This window comes from Bubalus kerabau, chromosome 1 (genome assembly GCF_029407905.1).
Source record: "Bubalus kerabau isolate K-KA32 ecotype Philippines breed swamp buffalo chromosome 1, PCC_UOA_SB_1v2, whole genome shotgun sequence".
NCBI lineage: Eukaryota > Metazoa > Chordata > Mammalia > Artiodactyla > Bovidae > Bubalus > Bubalus kerabau.
Genome location: NC_073624.1, coordinates 68,552,578 through 68,572,523, shown reverse-complemented (window position 1 = coordinate 68,572,523; position 19,946 = coordinate 68,552,578). Strand labels below are relative to the sequence as shown.

Genomic DNA, 19,946 nt, shown 5'->3' with positions numbered 1-19,946 from the left:
CTTCTGTCCATGGAATTTTCCAGGCAAGAATACTGGAGTGGGTTTCCATTTTTTACTCCAGGGGATCTTCCCAACCCAGGGATCAAACCCACATCTCTTGTGTCTCCTGCATTGGCAGGCAGATTCTTTATCACAAGTGCCACCTGGCGAGCCCTAATAGTAAATTAGTAACTTCTAATCATGCTCTCTTCTGTTTGGTTTTCCCTCTGTGAGAACAGAATCAGCACGTAGTTCTCTGCACTAATGGAGAACAGCATTAATATCCCTAATTAAAAGCATATGACCATTCTATTGGGAGTCTTCTTGCAGTCATGGTAGCAGAAGGAAGGGAGGAAGGGGAAAAAGAAAAGAAAGGAAGGAACTAAACATTAGCAACTTTAATTTCTGAGCTGCAAGTGCCCTTTATGACCACTTGATTGCCTTGATTTAACACAATTTATTGAAAAATGTATTGTTTGCCAAGTAATAATAAGTGCCATGGAATATACTACTAGGGAGGGGAGAGAACAGAAAAGCTACAGGAATGGAATAATTGTCCTTGAACTTTTAATTCTATAAAATCATGGAGAATGTCTATTTTATTCACCAACATACCTTACATTGAACTTAGTGCCTAGCACACTGGCAGTGCCTAACAGAGATCTGGTGAGTGAATGAATGAATAAGAAACAAGGTCAGGAGGGACTGGGAATGTTTGGATAACTCAGACAAGGGTCAAGCATTTAGTCACATGCTACTCACCAACCTGAAAGCTCTAAGAAATAAATAACAAAGAAAGTCATTACATATTTAAATAAGGCTCAAACATGCCCTTGCCAATGAATTGAGGGCAATGAAACTGGCAGTTGAAAATTAGTACATTTGTGGGTGAAAAGGACATTTACACTTCTTCCTTCCAGTTCCTGGGAAAGGTACTAAGTGATTCCAAGAGCCAGGCTTCATAGGTAGTCTCCTGAATGAGGTCAGGAAGAAAAACCTACATTTTTAAGCATGCACACCAGAAAATTGTTACCACCAACTTTGTCATGCCTGCATCCTCTTGGAGATTTTAATCCCAAAATAGTTTCATTAATTTCTACAAATTGGTTTCTAATTTGACAGTTTCCTCAGTGGTTATTTCTCCCACCCCTAGTGAGCCTGGGAATAGCTTGAGAGGTTTAAATTGTGGGGTTTCAAATACATGGCTCTAAGATTTTGCTATTTGCACAGTGGAAAGGATTTTAAATTGGTGGCCTCCATCAAACTTCCTACTTGTATTTCTTCTGGGTAGATTATGGATAATATTTTTATATCCTTACCTCCTCTGGGTTTTTTGTTTGTTTGTTTTTTCTTATTTGCACTGCTGCAACTTAGAATGTCCATCTCACATCTGTGCATGACTACTGGAAAAACCACAACTTTGACTATACAGACCTTTGTCAGCCAAGTGATGTCTCTGCTTTTTAATACGGTCTTTAGGTTTGTCATAGCTTTTCTTCCAAGGAACAAGCATCTTTTAGTTTCATGGTTGCAGTCAGATCCACAGTGATTCTGGAGCCCAAGAAAATAAAGTCTGTCACTATTTCCATTTTTTCTCCATCCATTTGCCTTGAAGTGATGGGACTGGATGCCATGATCTTAGTTTTCTGAACGCTGAGTTTTAAGCCAGTTTTTTTACTCTCCTCTTTCACCTACATCAAGAGGCTCTTTAGTTCCTCTTTGCTTTCTGCCATTAGTTGGGTGTCATCTGCATATCTGAGGTTATTAATATTGCTCTCAGCAATCTTGATTCTAGCTTGTGAGACATCCAGCCTGGTATTTTGCATGATATACTCTGCATATAAGTTAAATAAACAGGGTGACAATATACAGTCTTTATGTACTCCTTTCCAAATTTTGAACCAGTCTGTTGTTCCACATCCAGTTCTAACTGTTGCTTCTTTACCTGCATACAGATTTCTCAGGGGGCAGGTAAGGAGACCATCTCTTTAAGAATTTCTCAGTTTATTGTGATCTACACAGTTAAAGACTTTGGCATAGTCAATGAAGCAGAAGTAGATGTTTTTTCTGGAATTCCCTCGCATTTTCTATGGTCCAACAGACGTGGGCAATTTGATCTCTGGTTCCTCTGCCTTTTCTAAATCCATCTTGTTTATTTGGAGGTTCTCAGCTCACATCTGAGAAGGCAATGGCACCCCACTCCAGTATTCTTGCCTGGAAAATCCCATGGGCAGAGGGGCCTGGTGGGCTGCAGTCCATGAGGTCGTGAAGAGTCTGACACAACTGAGTGACTTCACTTTCACTTTTCACTTTCATGCACTGGAGAAGGAAATGGCAACCCACTCCAGTGTTCTTGCCTGGAGAATCCCAGGGACGGCAGAGCCTGGTGGGCTGCCGTCTATGAGGTCGCACAGAGTCAGACACGACTGAAGTGACTTAGCAGCAACTTAGCAGCAGCTCACATACTGTGGAAGCCTGGATTAAAGGATTTTGAGCATTAACTTACTAGCATGTGAAATGAGTGGAATTGTGTGGTAGTTTGAATATTCTTTGGCATTGCCTCTCTTTGGGATTGGAATGAAAACTGACCTTTTCTAGTCCTGTGGCCACTGCTGAGTTTTCCAAATTTGCTGGCATATTGAGTTCAGCACTTTCACAGCATTATCTTTTAGGATTTGAAATAGCTCTGCTGGAATTCCGTTACCTCTATACCTTTATTTGTAGTAATGCTTCTTAAGACCTACTTGACTTCATGTTACAGGATGTTTGGTTCTAGGTCAGTGATCATACCATTGTGGTTGTCTGGGTCATTAAGATGTTTTTTATAGTTCTTCTGTGTATTCTTGCCACCTCTTCTTAATCTCTTCTACTTCTAATCCATACCACTTCTGTCATTTATTGTGCCCAATTTTGCCTGAAATGTTATCTTGGTATCTCCAATTTTCTTGAAGAGATCTCTAGTCTTTCCTAGTCTATTGTTTTCCTCTATTTCTTTGCATTATTCAATTAAGAAGGCTTTCTTACCTTTCCTTGCTTCTTTGGAACTCTGCATTCAGATGGATATATCTTTCCTTTATCCTTTCCCTTTTTTTGCTTTCCCTTTTTTCCTTTATCCTTTCCTCCTCTCTTTCAGCTATTTGTAAGGCCTCCTCAGACAGCCATTTTGCCTTTTTGCAGTTCTTTTTCTTGGGGATGGTTTTGATTACTGCCTCCTGTGCAATGGTACCAACCTCCTTCTATAGTTCTTTTGGCACACTATCAAATCTAATCTCTTGAATCTCTTTGTCACTTCCACTGCATAATTGTAAGGGATTTAATTTAGATCATACCCGAATGGTCTAGTGGTTTTCCCTACTTTAAGTCTGAGTTTTACAATAGCTTGCTGGTGATCTGAGCCAAAGTCAGTTTCTGGTCTTGTTTTTGCTGACTGTGTAGAACTTCTCCATATTTGGCTGCAAAGAATACAATCAATCTGATTTCAGTATTGACTATCTGCTAATGTCCATATGTAGAGTTGTCTTTTGTGTTGTTGGAAGAGGGTGCTTGCTATGACCATTGCATACTCTTGGCAAAACTCTATTAGACTTTGCCCTACTTAATTTTGTACTCCAATGCCAAACCTGCCTGTTACTCCAGCTATCTTTTGACTTCTACTTTTGCATTCCAGCCCCCTATGATGAAAAGGACATCTTTGTTTGGTGTTAGTTCTAGAAGGTCTTGTAGGTCATCATAGAACTGTTCAACTTCAACTTCTTTGGCATTTTTGGTTGGGGCATATACTTGTATTATTGTGATGCTGAATGGTTTGCCTTGGAAATGAACAGAGATCATTCTGTCATTTTTGAGATTGTACCCAAGTACTGCATTTTGGACTCTTTTGTTGACTATGAGGGCTACTCCATTTCTTCTATGGAGTTCTTCCCCACAGTAGTAGATATAATGGTCATCTGATTTAAGTTCACCCATTCCTATCCATTTTAGTTCACTGATTCCTAAATGTCAATATTCACTCTTGCCCTCTGCTATTTGACCACTTCCAACCTACCTAGATTCATGGACCTAACATTCCAGTTTCCTATCAGTATTGTTCTTTACAGCATCAGACTTTACTTTCACCACCAGATACATCCATAACTGGGCATCATTTCTGCTTTGGTCAGCCTCTTCATTCCTTCTGGAGCTATTTCTCCACTCTTGTCCAGTAGCATATTAGACACATATTGGGTTAATCTTTCAGTGTCATATCTGTGCCTTTTCAAACAGTTCATGGAGTTCTCAAAATAAGAATGCTGAAGTGCTTTGCCATTCCCTTCTCCAGTGACTGACATGTACATATGCATTTTTCCTTATCTCTGTTCACCTGCCCCCGCCACTGCCAATTTTAAAAGTAAATGATGATATTAAATTAAAGCAAGAAAATAAATATCCACTAATCATATGGTATAGTCAAAATTTTCTAACCTAGTCTTGGGAAATATTTAGATTTTCTTTTAATGCCAGACGATTTAGAAAAGACATTCATGAACATCACTTCTGAAATAATGGATGATCATTCATTACCCTAACCATCAATCTGTGCATACCTGAAGTGTGCTTAGCCTAGCCTCTATTAGGAAAGAATGAAAACATCAGGTCAAATCAAGTCAACAGTTTCAGTCAGAAGGTAAGGATGAACAAGTATTTTTTCAAAGTTTAAATACATTCAGGAATATGGTAGTGGTTGAAATGGATATTAGTGACACATTATTATTAAATCTGTATCTAAGGAATATCTTTCAAGATAGAATTGCCCACACTTCTGACTCTAAGTACTAGTTACACACTAAAATCAGGATATAATTTTAAGATGAGAGATATGATTAGAAACTACATTTTCACAGAGGGGGTTTCTCTACCCAGAGTTCAAATGTCTATTATTTGAAACTTTACTGAGGGACAGCTGTGTGCAAGGTAAGCCATGGGGCACGAAGGAGAGTGCCGGCAGGAGGGACAAGGATCAGGGTTTAGGAACACCCTTAGTCTATGACCTGTTTTATTCAGAGAGGATTAATTGTCTTTGGTAATGACAAGGACAGAATCCATAGTTCTCATTGAATCATCTAATTTTTAATATCTGTGAGTGAATAGATCCTAATCAGTGTTAGACTTTTCTATTGATAGCCTGGGGGTAGTAAAAACCAGGCTGGTTGTCCTTGAGATGCTAGCTGAGAAGTTTGTCCATTAAGGCATGATAAAAAGCAAGAGTATTCTTCAAATAAACCAGCTCTGAGAAGAACAAAACTGAGTGGATAGCACTTCAACATGGGATGTAGTGGTGGGGTTACCAAGAGACAGAAGTGTGAACAGCATACTTTGATTATAAGGCTCTTTCTTATCCAATCTGCCACTAATTATCAATGCAAAACATAATATCTTGGCATGGGTATTTGGCATAAAAATGCAAAAATATTGAAATATATTTCCAAGCAATGCATGTATAACAGACCTCTCTAATCAGCATTTTTATCTACAAATCTATTTGAATAAAGGGGTAGATAGGGATCAGGAATAGTCAGGCAGGTATCTGTTACATGACAAATTTTTTGACAATAAAAAGTGCTCGGTAGCATCAGAATGTCACATACCCCATTCACTGATCATAGGCAAGTTATTTGACCATTCTGGGTCTTGGTTTTCTGATCTAAAAATTGAAATAGTTGAAATAAATTAAAATAATAAAATTGAAATAAATTATCTTTAAGTTCTCTTTAATTCTAACAGAGTGTGGAAAAGTAACTGTTGAAGGTAGACAAAGCATGAGTGGATCCTGTGCATGATCTTTAAAGTACACTTTCCTTGTGAGCACCTATAAGGAACAAAACATTTTCTCCAAAAAGCATATTTCTTCTCCTTTTCCTTCCTTTCTTTCTCCTTCTTCCTTATCCTCTTACTCCTCCTCCTCCCCTTCTTTTTCTTCTCCTTCTTTGAAATATTATCAACAACTACAAAACTCTACTTGGAAGAAAAGCTATGACAAACCTAGATAGCATATTAAAAAGCAGAGACATTACATTGCCAACAAAGGTCCATCTAGTCAAAGCTGTGGTTTTTCCAGTGGTCATGTATGGATGTGAGAGTTGGACTATAAATAAAGCTGAACACAGAAGAATTGATGCTTTTGAACTGTGCTGTTGGAGAAGACTCTTAAGAGTCCCTTGGACTGTGTGGAGATCCAGCCAGTCCATCCTAAAGGAGATCAGTCCTGAATATTCATTGGAAGGTCTGATGCTAAAGCTGAAACTCCAATACTTTGGCCACCTGATGTGAATAACTGACTCATTGGAAAAGACCCTGGTGCTGGGAAAGATTGAAGGAGGGAGGAGAAGGGGACGACAGAGGCTGAGATGGTTGAATGGCATCACTGACTCCATGGACATGAGTTTGAGCAAGTTCTGAAAGTTGGTGATGGACAGGGAAGCCTGGTATGCAGCAGTCCACGGGGTCGCAAAAAGTCGGACATGACTGAGTGACTGAACTGAACTGAACAAAACTCTACTAGACATTGAACTCTTCACATTGCAGGTTTGACTAATTAGTTGGTGTAAAATTAAGATTCAAAGTATAGCATCATTGTGGTTTCACCAGCATACAGTGTTTTTCCAGTATTCCTTTGAATGATTCTTCATCTTTACATATAAAGCATATCACAAAGAAACATGGTAAGTTCAAAACTGTGTCAATTGATCACTATTGAGAGCTCAGAACTTTTAACACATACTTTTTTTTCTTGTTATTTTTTTATAATCATAGTAAAGTGGTCGACACCAAAATCAGATTGATTATACTCTTTGCAGCCAAAGATAGAGAGGTTATATACAGTCAGCAAAAACAAGACCAGGAGCTGACTGTGGCTCAGATCATGAACTTCTTATTGCCAAATTCAGACTGAAATTGAAGAAATGGAGAAAAGCACTAGACCATTCAGGTATGACCTAAATCAAATCCCTTAAGACAATACAGTGGAAGTAAAAAATAGATTTAAGGGACTAGATCTGATAGACAGAGTGCCTGATGATCTATGGATGGAGGTTAATGACATTGAAGAGGAGACAGGAATCAAGACCATCCCCAAGAAAAAGAAATGCAAACAAGCAAAATGGCTGTCTGAGGAGGCCTCACAAATAGCTGTGAAAAGAAGGGAACTGAAAAGCAAATGGGAAAAAGAAAGGTATACCTATGTAAATGCAGAGTTCCAAAGAATAGCAAGGAGAGGTAAGAAAACCTTCCTCAATGATCAATGTAAAGAAATAGAGGAAAACAATAGAATGGGAAAGACTAGAGATCTCTTCAAGAAAATTAGATACACTAAGGGAACATTTTATGCAAAGATGGACTCAATAAAGGACAGAATAGTAGGGACCTAACAGAAGCAGAAGATATTAAGAAGAGATGGCAAGAATACACAGAAGAACTGTACAAAAAAGATCTTCATGACCCAGATAATCATGATGGTGTGATCACTCACCTAGAGCCAGACATCCTGGAATGTGAAGTCAAGTGGGTCTTAGGAAGCATCACTATGAACAAAGCTAGTGGAGGTGATGGAATTCCAGTTGAGCTATTTCAGATGCTGAAAGATGATGCTGTGAAAGTGCTGCACTCAATATGCCAGCAAATTTGGAAACCTCAGCAGTGGCCACAGGACTGGAAAAGGTCAGTTTTCATTCCAATCCCAAAGAAAGGCAATGCCAAAGAATGCTCAAACTACCACACAATTGGACTCATCTCACATGCTAGTAAAGTAATGATCAAAATTCTCCAAGCCAGGCTTCATCAATACGTGAACCATGAACTTCCAGATGTTCAAGCTGGTTTTCAAAAAGGCAGAGGAACTAAAGATCAAATTCCCAACATCCACTGGATCATGGAAAAAGCAAGAGAGTTCCAGAAAAACATCTATTTCTGCTTTATTGACTATGCCAGAGCCTTTGACTGTGTGGATCACAATAAACTGTGGAAAATTCTGAAAGAGATGGGAATACCAGATGACCTGAACTGCCTCTTGAGAAACCTATATGCAGGTCAGGAAGCAACAGTTAGAACTGGACATGGAACAACAGACTGGTTCCAAATAGGAAAAGGAGTACGTCAAGGCTGTATATTGTCACCCTGTTTATTTAACTTATATGCAGAGTACAGCATGAGATTTCTCTGGGCTGGAAGACGCACAAGGTGGAGTCAAGATTGCCGAGAAAAATATCAATAACCTCAGATAGGCAGATGACACCACCCTTATGGCAGAAAGTGAAAAGGAACTAAAAAGCCTCTTGATGAAAGTGAAAGAGGAGAATGAAAAAGTTGGCTTAAAGCTCAACATTCAGAAAATGAAGATCATGGCATCTGGTCCCATCTCTTCATGGGAAATAGATGGGGAAACAGTGGAAACAGTGTCAGACTTTATTTTTTTGGGCTCCAAAATCACTGCAGATGGTGACTGCAGCCATGAAATTAAAAGATGCTTACTCCTTGGAAGGAAAGTTATGACCAACCTAGATAGAATATTAAAAATTAGAGATGCTACTTTGCCAACAAAGGTCTGTCTAGTCAAGGCTATGGGTTTTCCTGTGGTCATGTATGGATGTGAGAGTTGGACTGTGAAGAAGGCTGAGCACCGAAGAATTGATGCTTTTGAACTGTGGTGTTGGAGAAGACTCTTGAGAGTCCCTTGGACTGCAAGGAGATCCAACCAGTCCATTCTAAAGGAGATCAGTCCTGGCTGTTCATTGGAAAGACTGATGCTAAAGCTGAAACTCCAGTACTTTGGCCACCTCATGCAAGAGTTGACTCATTGGAAAAGACTCTGATGCTGGGAGGGATTGGGGGCAGGAGGAGAAGGGGACGACATAGTATGAAATGGCTGGATGGCATCACCGACTCGATGGACATGAGTTTGCATAAACTCCGGGAGTTGGTGATGGACAGGGAAGCCTGGCGTGCTGTGATTCATGGGGTCTCAAAAAGTCGGACGTGACTGAGCAAATGAACTGACTGACTGAACTGAGTGATCACACCATTGTGGCATCTGGGTCATTAAGACCTTTTCTGTATAGTTCTTCTGTGTACTTTTTCATCTCTCCTTAATATTTTCTGTTTATGTTAGGTCCTTACCTTTTCTGTCCTTTATTGTACCCATCTTTGCATGAAATGTTCTCTGGTATCTTCAGTTTTTTTGAAGAAATCTCTCGTCTTTCCCATTCTATTGTTTTCCTCTATTTCCTTGCATTTTTCATTAAAGAAGGGTTTCTACCTCTCCTTGCTATACTTTAGAAATATGCATTCAGATGGGTATATTTTTCCCTTTCTTCTTTGCCTTTCCCTGCTCTGCTTTTCTCAGGTATTTGTAAAGCCTTCTCAGACAACCACTTTGCCTTCTTGCATTTCTTTTTCTTGAGGATGGTTTTGGTCACCATTTCCTGTACAATGTTATGAACCTTCATCCATAGTTCTTCTGGCACTCTGTCTACCAGAGCTAATCTCTTGAATCTGTTCATCATCTCCACTGTATAATCATATGGGATTTGATTTAGACCATACCTGAATGGCTTAGTGATTTTCCCTACTTTCTTCAGTTTAAGCCTGAATTTTTCAGTAAGTTGCTGTTGATGTGAGCCACAGTCTGCTCTAGGTCTTTTTATAGAGCTTCTCCATCTTTGTCTGCAAAGAATATAATCAATCCTATTTCGGTATTTATCATCTGGTGATATCCATGTGTAGAGTCATTTCTTGTGTTGTTGGAAGAGGGTGTGTTCTAATGCCCAGTGCATTCTCTTGGAAAACCTCTGTTAGCCTTTGCTCTCCTTCATATCTAAGGCCAAACTTGCCTATTTACTCCAGGTATTTCTTGACTTCCTACTTTTGTGCTCTGTTCCCTATGATGAAAAGGACATCTTTTTTTTTTTTTTTTTTTTTTTTTGGTGTTAGTTCTAGAAGGTCTTGCAGGTCTTCACAGAATCATTCAACTTCAGCTTCTTCAGCATCAGATCAGATCAGATCAGATCAGTTGCTCAGTCGTGTCCGACTCTTTGTGACCCCATGAATCGCAGCACGCCAGGCCTCCCTGTCCATCACCAACTCCCGGAGTTCACTGAGACTCACGTCCATCAAGTCAGCAATGCCATCCAGCCATCTCATCCTCTGTCATCCCCTTCTCCTCCTGCCCCCAATCCCTCCCAGCATCAGAGTCTTTTCCAATGAGTCAACTCTTTGCATGAGGTGGCCAAAGTACTGGAGTTTCAGCTTTAGCATCATTCCTTCCAAAGAAATCCCAGGGCTGATCTTCAGAATGGACTGGTTGGATCTCCTTGCAGTCCAAGGGACTCTCAAGAGTCTTCTCCAACACCACAGTTCAAAAGCATCAATTCTTCGGCACTCAGCCTTCTTCACAGTCCAACTCTCACATCCATACATGACCACAGGAAAATCCATAGCCTTGACTAGATGGACTTTTGTTGGCAAAGTAATGTCTCTGCTTTTGAATATGCTATCTAGGTTGGTCATAACTTTCCTTCCAAGGAGTAAGTGTCTTTTAGTTTCATGGCTGCAGTCACCATCTGTAGTGATTTTGGAGCCCAGAAAAATAAAGTCTGACACTGTCTCCAGTGTTTCCCCATCTATTTCCCATGAAGCGGTGGGACCGGATGCCATGATCTTCTTCAGCATAGTGGTTACCTATTATGGATATTTCCCCTATATGACATCATGTAATATGTGACTTAGTTTCTTTCACTTAGCAAGTTTTTAAGGTTCCTCTATGTTATAGCAGGTATTAGTACCTCAGTTCTTGTTATGCCTTAATAACATTCATTTGTGTGTGTATATATATATATATATATATATATGTCATACTTCATTTACTCATTCATTGGTTGATGGACGTATGCCTTGTTTCCATTCTTTGAATTATTGTGAATAATGCTGTTATGAACACTTGTGTACAAGTTTTTACTTGAGCACCTATTTTCAATTATTTGGGGTAGATTTTTAAGAGTAGAATTTTTGAATCATATATCTAAGTATGTTTAACTTACTGAGATATTGTTAAACTGTTAATCAATTGTAGTTGCACCATTTGACATGCATTTTTTAACTTTTTATTTTGTATCAGGGTATAGCTGATTAACAAACAATGTGATAGTTTCAGTTGATCAGTTAAGGACTCAGCCATACATATACATGTATCCATTCTCCCCTAAACTCCCCTCCCATCCAGGCTGACCTATAACACTGAACAGAGTTCCATGGGCTCTGCAATAGGTCCTTGTTGGTTATCCATTTTAAACATAGCAGTGAGTACATGCATTTTTAAATATAATTCTCAAAATATCCCTATGAGGTAGGTAAAATCATTATGCTAATAAGATGACTGAAGGCTTCAGAACTTAGATAACTTACTCACACAAAGTCACCCCTTATAATTTGTTGGCTCCCTGACTAAACATGGAGCTCATTAAACATTAGGTTTAAAACCACAGACAGGAAAACATCTCTGATTTATGTTTTATCCTAGAATATGAAGATGACTTGTAGCTTTAGACTTCCCTGGTGGCTCAGACGATAAAGCGTCTGTCTACAATGTGGGAGACCCAGGTTCGATCCCTGGGTTGGGAAGATCCACTGGAGAAGGAAATGACAATCCACTCCAGTACTATTGCCTGGAAAATCCCATGGACAGAGGAGCCTGGTGGGCTAGAGTCCATGGGGTTGCAAAGAGTTGGACACGACTGAGCGACTTCACTTACTTTACTCAGTTTGTTGTTGTAAACTGAATTAAAAATTGCCAATCAAATTTCCTATTTCCTCCTAGTTTGAGTCACTTCCTGTTACCAAATTTGGCACAAAGTCGTTTGGGTTGTATAGTGCCCCTATTCATTCATTCATTCATGTTTTCATTCATATGCAACAAACATCTTACTTAGAAACCTATACTGTAATAGCTGAATATTTGCTGTTAAACTCTAAGACAATTCCACACTCTTTGCTCTAATATTTTCAACCTAATTTGTAAAAGAAGAGCATAATTGTGGTCTTTCTTGTTTCTTTATTGAAAAGGTGAAGCTAGTGATTTTAGAAAGGGAAATATCATTGAGATTAAAATGCAGGCATCAAGATGAATGTTGTCAATCTAGATCCCCAAGCCTCATAATCACTGTTGTATTAAAGATAAAAGTATCTGCAGGCCCCAGTACAGGACTGTATAGAAATTTCCCCTTATGGAATTTCAGAAGTCTCTTAGTATCACCTGTGGACACTTCCCCTATGTGTCCCCCGCTTTATATAAGAACTTCAAACATCCTTAGGTACATTAAAGAATTGCCTTAGTTCAATTGCATATGTCCAGAACTCATGAAAATGCATCTAATCTTGTTGGGAAGAATTAAAATTTCTCCTACTCCTTGTATAATATATAAAGCTAGTGTGGCTATAAGAAGTTAGGGAACATGACGGCATTTTAGCAAGGATCTCTAGGGCACTAAATACTCCTATGAGAAATAATATAGAGATAATTTCTTACAGCCAGATATTAAAGACGAATGGTTTTAGTAAACTGAAGGGAGGTGAACAGATATTATTGGTAAAAGTACATATTTGGTATTTTTCTGGTAACACACTATTTCAGCTGTTTGTCCTATAACCTATTTTCATAAGTACTCGATAAATGACCAGGCACTTGGATGGGAGGGGAGTCTAGGGGAGAATTAATACATGGATACATATGGCTGAGCCCCTTTGCTATTCACCTGAAACTATCACAACATTGTTAATCAGCTATTAACAATGTAATGTAATATCAAAAGTTAAAATAAAAATAACCAAGCACTGTTTTGGGCCCTCCAGACACATTGCTTATACATGAAATATATAATCGTCATGAAATACACATATGAATATAAATATATGTATTCAATTAGTTCATGGTGATGTCTCATATGAAAGAAACTATATTAGTATTAATAGAATATCAGCACATTAAATAACAATAAATATTTTATTGTTTTGTGCATAAGCAAATAGATTGAAATGTGGTCTTTCTCCAACTATGTGTAAGTTTCACTTGGTGTTGAATTTTCATAAAGCAGTGACTTATGTTTGTTTTAGAGTAAAAGCAGTAGCTTCTTCAATAGTTTTAAGACAGAGCTTTGACAAGTGGTGGGATGTAATCTGAAGATGGAATAGCCATAATGTTTGATGCTGCATCATGCTGATAACACTTTCCTGAAAGTATCACCTGGCTTTATAAGACACTTGATGTAACTGAACAAAAAAAGGCAAACAGAGCATAGACACTGGATCTCACTTAACAAAACAGATATAGTGCTAGTTTGGCTTCCTGTGTATGCAGCATTTCCATTGAACTCTATGTGGGATCTTTTTGTATCAAGTCTACATAGTTAAGCCCATTGTCAGCCAATTTTAGAGGGAAATTAGCCCCAACCTATAAATGGATTGCTCTGTTCACTGCGGTCTGTGCTGAAGTGCTATCATACATTTTCTCTTTTACTCTGTGTGATTCATTGAACATTTTGTGTGCTTGTTTACTATAGAGAATGAAAAGGTTACTTGTGAAGTTGGCTTTAGAAAGATCCAGGTGAGGACCAGTAATGAAAGACTTAATTACGTTTCTCAGTAATCCTCAACCCACCAGGATCACATAAGCAAGAAAATAGTACCAAAATGAAATCTCTATGCATATCATACATACTGAGTGAGCTTCTGACTTCCCCCGAAATCCTAGCAGGTGGTGGTAAAATATCTTTGAGTGACACACTGATAAGTTACAACCTGGTTGAGAAAGAGACTTTATTTCATATTGTTAGGGTGCTAAAGTTTTGAACAGGAATGCAACAGCTAAATATTTGAGTTCCTTCACCATGGACATTCTGAATATGCCTATGTTTTAATTTAATGATATAAATTGTCATTTACTCTCAGAAATAATCATATTCAATTTTGAATATCTCTAGTGCCATCTATTGGCTGCTAAATTTGTTGCTTCAGTGTTAAGAGATATCCATTACTTTAAGGTAAGGAGGAAGACGCTTCACGCATTCAAGATCAAAACACATCCAGTTGAATGTCTGAAGGGGTATAAGTATTACAGTGTACCACTGAAATTTTATGTATTATTTCAAATAATATATTTGAGATATAATAAACAACAGAAATAAAAATATTTTAAATATTATAGACTCAAGTATACAGTAAGATTATATTTAATATCAACCATAAAATATTTTACTTAAGTCAAATATAAAATACAAAACACAAAAAAATACAAAAAGTAATGACTCTTCTTTATATAATGACTAATTTTCAAAAAGTCTTGTAGCTTTTATAAAGGCAGTGTTAATCTTTCTGTCATAAAGGAAGATATTTTATGTCATAAAAATGGCTCAATTAATAGTATTTTCTCTTTGTGCAAGGATCATAAATGAACAGAAAAGACTGTGAAGTACATTCTTAGAAACATTTTTTCTAAAGCTCCCTTTTTACATGCATATAATCATTATTGAATCAGATAATTTGAATATTCAAATTAAAGGACATGCAATTAATTCGTTTCAGGTAAAATTTGTTTTCTTATTCAATTTTTCAAACACAGATAACTAAATAATGAAGAGTTAAATCTGGGAAAAAGTAAAGCCACCCTTTTAAAATTTGGCTCTCTCTTCCTTTTCTCATAATGAGTACTCTCAAACATTCATGATCTATAAATGTTCTCATGGCGGGGGAGGGAGAGAGGGAGAGGAAAAAAGAAAGAGAAGACGAGATAGGGAGAGAGAGAGAAAATACTAGGAAGGTTGGTAGTCATGATTACCCACAAATAATATAATATTCTTATGGTATAGTGAATTATTAAAATTTTTACTTTTTTGATCTCCAATCCACATAAATGTATATGTAGTTTCTAATATTATATTCTTACACAAAATTTCACTACAATGAACATTTTCACAGATTTTTGCCTTATTAATTAATTGTTGGATACCTATTACAAAACTTTATGAGGCTCTACAGTGAGGTGAAATACACATTTGAAGTCAGATATAAAAAAAAATTTAATGTTTACTTTACTATGTGAGCTTTTTGCCAGTTTTCTCAATTTTTTTTGTCATATTTTTATGGTGACTCCAGTTTCACCAAAGAAATAAAGTCCTCACAGCATCTGAAGGGCTAACTTCCATAAACTCAAGTCTATTCTAAAATAGAGCCCCATTTCCCAGTATCTCTTCTATTACAGATTTCTTTCACATATATAAACTAAAAGAGAAAAGAGAATTTTGCATTGTCAGTCCCACTGATTCCCTCAGCGGGTTAGCAAGTCAGTGCAAGATACGAACATGACTGTACAAGGTGTGTAGGTACTTGACCCTTGGCTATAATTTAGAAATGTGCGACCAACTCCCATTTTGTTTTCCCCTTGAAGGAAATTTCTTATGTGACCAGAGGTCTTTTTGATCTTACAGTCTACTCAATATTCAAATAACATATGAATAAAATTGTGCTACTTTGTGCTTAAAAATAAACAGAACCCTTAAAAATCAAAGCCCAAAACAATGACACAAAAGCAAAGTACTTTTCTCTCCTAAAATAACTCTTGCCTTTTCTATAATGACTTCATTAGTCATGGTTACATTGGCCCTCCACAGTGGTCATTCTTCAGAGACTTGGTTTACTGTCTGGTAAGATCATGACATCCTTGAAGATGAATCTCAGGATGTAAGATGATTCAGCATTGTTCAGGAACCTGTCTGCATTTGGCCCATTAAAAATTAATACAGCTCAGAATGTAATGGAAGTTCTCATCAATGGATGGCTATTTAAGTGCTATTTGTGTACACATCCTGACAAAAACTAAGTACGTATGCTGAGATCAATTTAACAATATATAAGAAAACTAAGGGAGAAGGGCGTGGCAACCCACTCCAGTATTCTTGCCTGGAGAATCCCATGGACAGAGGAGCCTGGCGGGCTGCAGTCCATAGGGTCTCAAAGGGTCAGACATGACTGAAGCGACTTAGCATGCACGCAGGCAAGAAAACTAAGAGAGATTAAAAGAAAGAATCTAGCTGAAGTAATGTTTTGTAGTAATAAGAAAGATACATGCACAAATGTTTGTGCATTTCAAAGTTTATGTCATAGAGCTATTCAATATTTTATATCAATATCTCTACATTTTCTAACAAAACAGGAAACCTATTGAAGATCCAATTCTGTATCTCCTGCAGGGAACCACATCTCTGCAGCCACACAAACTCTGTCCCCTCTATCAATCTATAATGATTAAGAATCTAAGCTTTGGAACCAGACGGCTTGGTTTTAAATTACTTCTCTGACACTTATCTCCTGTATAAATTTGGGCAAATTACATAAGTCTTCTGAGTGTCAGTTTCTTTATGTATAAAATAAAAATAATACCTCTTAGAACTGTGGAAAAATCACATATGACAGTACCTTTGAAGTGCTTGTTATAGGACTTCTCTAGTTGTCCAGTGGTTAAGAATCCGCCCGCCAGTGTAGGGGACATGGGTTCAATCCCAGGCCTGGGAACTAAGGTCCTACATGTTGTAGGGCAACTAAGCCCATGCGCCACAACTACTGAAGCCCGGAAGCCTACACCTGTGCTCTGCAACAAGAGAAACCACTGCAATGAGAAGCCCACAGACAATAATGAAGATCCAGCAGGCTGCTGCTGCTACTGCTGCTAAGTTGCTTCAGTCGTGTCCGACTCTGTGTGACCCCATAGACGGCAGCCCACCAGGCTCTCCCGTCCCTGGGATTCTCTAGGCAAGAACACTGGAGTGGGTTGCCATTTCCTTCTCCAATGCATGAAAGTGCAAAGTCAAAGTTAAGTCGCTTAGTTGTGTCCGACTCTTAGCGACCCCATGGACTGCAGCCCACCAGGCTCCTCCGTCCATGGGATTTTCCAGGCAAGAGTACTGGAGTAGGGTGCCATTGCTTTCTCCAAGATCCAGCATAGCCAATAAATAAATAAATAAACATTTTTTTAAATTAAAAACTTAAAAAAAATATATAGTGTTCATTATAGAGTCTGGTGCAGAGTTCCAAAGAATAGCAAGAAGAAATAAGAAAGCCTTCCTCAGTGATCAATGCAAAGAAATAGATGAAAACAACAGAATGGGAAAGACTAGAGATCTCTTCAAGAAAATTAGAGATACCAAGGGAACATTTCATGCAAAGATGGGCTCGATAAAGGACAGAAATGGTATGGACCGAACAGAAGCAGAAAATATTAAGAAGAGGTGGCAAGAATACACAGGAGAACTGTACAAAAAAGATCTTCATGACCCAGATAATCACGATGGTGAGATCACTCACCTAGAGCCAGACATCCTGGAATGTGAAGTCAAGTGGGCCTTAGAAAGTATCACTACAAACAAAGCTAGTGGAGGTGATGGAATTCCAGTGGAGCTATTTCAAATCCTGAAAGATGATGCTGTGAAAGTGCTGCACTCAATATGCCAGCAAATTTGGAAAACTCAGCAGTGGCCACAGGACTGGAAAATGTGTTTTCATTCCAATCCCAAAGAAAGGCAATGCCAAAGAATGCTCAAACTACTGCACAATTGCACTCATCTCACATGCTAGTAAAGTAATGCTCCAAATTCTCCAAGCCAGGCTTCAGCAATATGTGAACGGTGAACTTCCAGATGTTCAAGCTGGTTTTAGAAAAGGCAGAGGAACCAGAGATCAAATTGCCAATATCTGCTGGATCATCGAAAAAGCAAGAGAGTTCCAGAAAAACATCTATCTCTGCTTTGTTGACTTTTGGCTTTCTGCCAAAGCCTATGACTGTGTGGATCACAATAAACTGTGGAAAATTCTGAAAGAGATGGGACTACCAGATGACCTGAACTGCCTCTTGAGAAACCTATATGCAGGTCAGGAAGCAACAGTTAGAACTGGACATGGAACAACAGACTGGTTCCAAATAGGAAAAGGAGTACGTCAAGGCTGTATATTGTCACCCTGCTTATTTAACTTCTAAGCAGAGTACATCATGAGAAACGCTGGGCTGGAGGAAGCACAAGCTGGAATCAAGATTGCCAGTAGAAATATCAATAACCTCAGATAGGCAGATGACACCACCCTTATGGCAGAAAGTGAAGAGGAACTAAAAAGCCTCTTGATGAAGGTGAAAGTGGAGAGTGAAAAAGTTGGCTTACAGCTCAACATTCAGAAAACGAAGATCATGGCATCCAGTCCCATCACTTCATGGGAAATAGATGGGGAAACAGTGGAAACAGTGTCAGACTTTATTTTTTTGGGCTCCAAAATCACTGCAGATGGTGACTGCAGCCATGAAATTAAAAGACGCTTACTCCTTGGAAGGAAAGTTATGACCAACTGTTGGGAGCCGCATTAGGCATTACTGACAAAATGGAGGCACGGCCCTAAACCACCTCCCTTTGTTCCGTAGGCACGGACCCAGAATGAAGGAGTTAGGCTTTGTGATTCTGACTTCTTTTTCCCTTTGCTCGGCTGAGTCGACTAAAGAGAATATTAAGGTGCTTATTGTTTTTGAGAGGAGCATAAGAAGGCATAAAGCCTTCTGCAGCTGTGCTCAAAGAATAATTCATAAAGTTAATCACTGACATTTGTTCAAGTACTTTTACAAAAAAGTATTCCAGGGTGAGCATGCAGGCCGCAGCTTGAGGCCATGGGAGAGATTGCTATCTGAAGCCCATTTGTGAGAAAAGTGTTTATGACAAAGGAGTTTGCTGAATTTAGGGCTTAAGAATAATTAAAATAGTTAGAAGCTAAATATATAAGGATTGCTGTAATGTTAGCATATTCTACTATAGCTTATAGAAATTAGGGACTTTAGAGATATTATTAGCTAGAAGCCCTTTCTAAGAAATAGTGAGCTTAGGATACTAGGGGCAAACAGGACTTAGAAAGATAAGAATTAAACTGAAGAATGTGGTAGGCAGCCCAGACATTAGCATGAGTTACAGTGTATTCACAAGGACACATGAGAAAAAGTAGATAAGAGAATCACTGAGGAAGGAACTCCTTTTGAGGGGCAACAATGATTTTTGGAGAAAAATAAATCTGGGTCAATGGGAACTAAAAATATCAAACCTCTGACCTAATGCTTTTGTAAAAGTATAAAAGAGAATCATAAGCTTGAAATAAACAGGCAGTCCAAGTAAAATGAGAGGCTGCCTCAGTTTCTCTTGCCAGCACCGCTCACCCCTTCAGGTTGAATCCCTGGCTGCTGGAGCTGGACTCCAGCAACCAACCTAGATAGCATATTGAAAAGCAGAGACATTACTTTACCAACAAATGTCTGTGTAGTCAAGGCTATGGTTTTTCCAATGGTCATGGATGGATGCGAGAGTTGGACTCTGAAGAAAGCTGAGCACCGAACAATTGATGCTTTTGAACGGTGGTGTTGGAGAAGACTCTTGAGAGTCCCTTGGACTGCAAGGAGATCCAACCAGTCCATTCTGAAGGAGATCAGCCCTGGGATTTCTTTGGAAGGAATGATGCTAAAGCTGAAACTCCAGTACTTTGGCCACCTCATGCGAAGAGTTGACTCATTGGAAAAGACTCTGACGCTGGGAGGGATTGGGGGCAGGAGGAGAAGGGGATGACAGAGGATGAGATGGCTGGATGGCATCACTGACTCAATGGACGTGAGTCTGAGTGAACTCTGGGAGTTGGTGATGGACAGGGAGGCCTGGTGTGCTGCGATTCATGGGGTCACAAAGAGTCGGACACGACTGAGCGACTGAACTGACTGACTGACTGACTGACACAGAGTATATATTTAAGAAAATTTAGCCAATGCTATATAAGATTCAAACTATTTGGTTAAAAAAAGAAACTGATTTTTTTTTCCTTTTCTTTTTCCATATTTCTTAAGAAGAAAAAAAAAGTGGGACACAATCAAACAATTGGAT

At 38.6% G+C, this 19,946-nt stretch overlaps 1 long non-coding RNA gene across 1 annotated transcript in view; it reads left to right on the top strand.

Moving 5' to 3' along the window:
- The window catches only part of LOC129650500 (uncharacterized), a 122,379-nt gene that overhangs the window by 80,790 nt on the left and 21,643 nt on the right, over positions 1-19,946 (top strand). The gene's annotated exons all lie outside the window — the stretch shown is intronic.